Here is a 3,667-nt window from a genome sequence, read left to right as displayed (position 1 = left end):
ACATACAAAAATGTATCTGTATTCCCATACAAATATCAGTATACTGATACACATATATCAGTATACCCATACACACATATCAGTATACTAATAAACGTGTATCAGTATACCAATACACATAAACATGCATCAGTATACCTATACACACATATCAGTAAACCGATACACATACATATTATTTTTGTATATCTGTATACCCATACATATCTATCGGTTTATCCATCCAGATATATCCGTATACCCATACACACATGTCAATTTACTCATATGCATATATCAGTATACCCCTACATACATATCAGTATACCCATACACACATATCAGTAAACACGAACACACATATCAGTATACTGATACAAATATATCAGTTAACCCATACACACATATCAGGAATACCCATACACACATATCAGTTTACCCCTACATACATATCAGTATACTCATACACACATATCAGTATACCTATACACACATATCAGTATACACATACGCACACATCAGTATACCCATACGCACATATCAGTATATCCATACACACATATCAGTATACCCATACACACATATCAGTATATACATACACACATATCAGTATACCCATCAACACATATCAGTACCAATACACACATATAAGTATAACAATACACACATACCAGTATTCATATACAAACATATCAGTATACCCATACACACATATCAGTATAACAATACACACATATCAGTAAACCTATACACACATATCAGTATACTCATACAAACATATCAGTATACCCATACACACATACCAGTATACCCATACACACATATCAGTATACTTATACACATATATCAGTATGCATAAACACATATATCAGTATACCAATACACACATATCAGTATACCCATACTCACATATCAGTATACCTATACACACATATCAGTATACTGATACACACATATCAGTATACCCATACACACATATCAGTATACCTATACACATATATCAGTATGCATCGACACATATATCAGTATACCCATACACACATATCAGTATACCCATACACACATATCAGTATACCTACACACATATCAGTATACCCATACACACATATCAGTATAACCATACATATACCAATACACAAATAGCCTTACACACATATCAGTATACCAATATACACATATCAGTATACCCATGCACACATATCAGTATACCCATACACATATATCAGTATACCAATACACACATATCAGTAAACCCATACACACATATCAGTATATCCATACACATATCAGTTTACCCATACATAAATAACAGTATACTTATATACACATATCAGTATACTCATGCACACATATCAGTATACATATACACCCATATATGAAACCAGCACAAAGCTCAACATCAGAATCAACAATCACCGTTGCTCCATCAAGTAAAACAGACCAGACTTTCCTGTGGCAAGGCATTTCAATTTACCTAGTCACAGTTGGAAGGATATGCAGGTGGTCGCCATTGATCACTGTCCTACCTGGAACGAAACTAAAAGTCGTTCCAGAGAAAGATACTGGATTACCAATCTCCAAACCTGCTACCCTCGGGGTATGAACGAACGTTAAAGACGTCTTCTGGATATACTCTCCATCTGACCATTATATCTGACAATTCATGTAGTTAATTATTCAATTTGTTAAATTTTTCATAATTGCTGTACTTTTTGGGGCATCTATTCATTGTTGCTCTTTGAGACTCACATTTAGTCGCCTCCCGCCATCATGCAGCAGCATCTTGGTCCGGGTTGGTCCGAATCGTCTGTTTCCCGTAGCGTCCTGTAGGGACACTTCGGCATTCGTATTTCTTATATTTTCAGTCTTGATAAATATTTGTAGCAGTTTTTTCACACGTGTGCTCTATAATTCTTATGATCTAACACATATTTTTCTAAAGTTTTTCAGACTTTGTACACGATATTTAATCAATCACTGTAGAGACGATAATGCAACATTTTTTTATATAAATGCAATGTCGTCCACTAGCAGTGTTAAGGGACGAATCGTCTTTGAACTCTTCGGAATACTTTCACGTGCGGGGGAATTCAAAATATCTCTGCCGTTGGTCGCAAAGCGTTCTAGTGTTTGAACATGATGCAGTCACGCTAGTATCCGCCTTCGGCCCACGTTTGCCGAAGGGTTCATTGTGGTTTCTCCAGTTACTAAAACATTATTCTTATTGTATTATATTGTATTTCCAGTACTTCTTATATATATTATGTGATTGTATTTGTGATTTTTTGTGTTTTGATAAAGGGGCGGATTGCCTCGAAAATTTAACAAACCTTTTTTTTTTTTTTTTTTTTTTTTTTAGGTTCAAAAATTTTATTTTCAAAGACACCAACAAAATACAAAAAATGTCCTCACACACGAGGGCTAGCATTCGCCATACTTCATTCATTCATTCCGTTTATTCCGTACATGTTAAAATGGTGTTGTGCAGCCTTGTTAGGGGAGCTTACTCCGAATCAAGTGCTCCTTGCCGAGTTTACCACGTGTAGGAGTGTATAACGTGTGTCTGTCCACAACACGTGTCATCGACTGCGGTTGTTTGGAGACTGCGCTTTACAGTATTACCGAGTAAGTCTTATTCATAGTTATGTAAACAGTTCAGAATTTAAATTTACATTATTGAGATTAATTTCTATCATATACTGCTTTACCAAAGACTTAGACTAAGTTATTTCTGATTCTTACTAGTTCTAGGCCTACCTGTGATTCTGACTCGCAGTTTTGGTCCAGATCGAGAAACAAATATTACAACGTACAACATCCATGAGGTGTTTTAATTAGTTATAACAAACTGCAAAAATGACAATGATTTAACGTTATATTAAAAGAAGGTCGAGTTATTATTTTAACTAATTTATCTTGTTCATGTTATTTTTTTCATTTAATCTATTTTTAGAATGGATTTGGAGCATTAAGACGAAGATCTGCCCAGGTTCCAAGTCGGCATACCATACAACTATTGGTCCAGGACCTTATGAAAATACTTCGTGTAGAAATTTAGGTCTGCCATGAACATATTGTAAATATCTACAGTTTTTGTTCTTTTTTCACTGACATAAAATGATTTATATATATTATAGCCTATTAGTACAAGTAGAAAATTCAACTGTTGAAACTTCTTTTTTCCTGGTTGATACCCAATGACAATACATTTTAGTGTTCTTATTTTTGTAAATATTCCCATTTTATGTAAATTCATTGTTATAGTATTCCAAAACTCATCTAGATGTGAGCATTCTATGAAAAAATGCAAGTTGTCATCAACTTTATTACAATATGGACATACATCTGTACTTTCAATCCGCCATCTTTTAAGATTTTTCCTAGTTGGAATAATATTATGTATCAGCTTCCATTTAAAAATTTTTAAGACATTATCAGGCAATTTCTTGAATATAAATTCAAAACAATCTTGTATATTGTTATTCTCGCATTGAATATTGTTATTCCACTTTTCTACTAAATATGGATTTTCTTTTTTACTTTTAAGTAAGGTTTTATAAATGAATTTATTTGTATGCTCACTTAATCTTTCAATTTCGTCCTTACTTGTTTCTTTCCTTTCAGTTTTATTCATTTCTTCAATCCATGTTTTGGGTATTGATTTTTTTAATTTCATTATTTCAGCAAT

At 33.4% G+C, this 3,667-nt stretch overlaps 1 long non-coding RNA gene across 1 annotated transcript; it reads left to right on the top strand.

Moving 5' to 3' along the window:
- Positions 1 to 2,327: 2,327 nt before the first annotated feature.
- Positions 2,328 to 3,064, top strand: LOC117332466. The gene is made up of 2 exons (XR_004533737.1): positions 2,328 to 2,604; positions 2,933 to 3,064. It is a non-coding gene; the product is annotated as an uncharacterized LOC117332466 (long non-coding RNA).
- The last annotated feature ends 603 nt before the right edge of the window (positions 3,065 to 3,667 follow it).

Source organism: Pecten maximus, chromosome 8 (assembly GCF_902652985.1).
Source record: "Pecten maximus chromosome 8, xPecMax1.1, whole genome shotgun sequence".
Classification (NCBI taxonomy): domain Eukaryota; kingdom Metazoa; phylum Mollusca; class Bivalvia; order Pectinida; family Pectinidae; genus Pecten; species Pecten maximus.
Note: the sequence above shows the minus strand (reverse complement) of the source record. Positions and strands in the feature narration are given on the sequence as shown.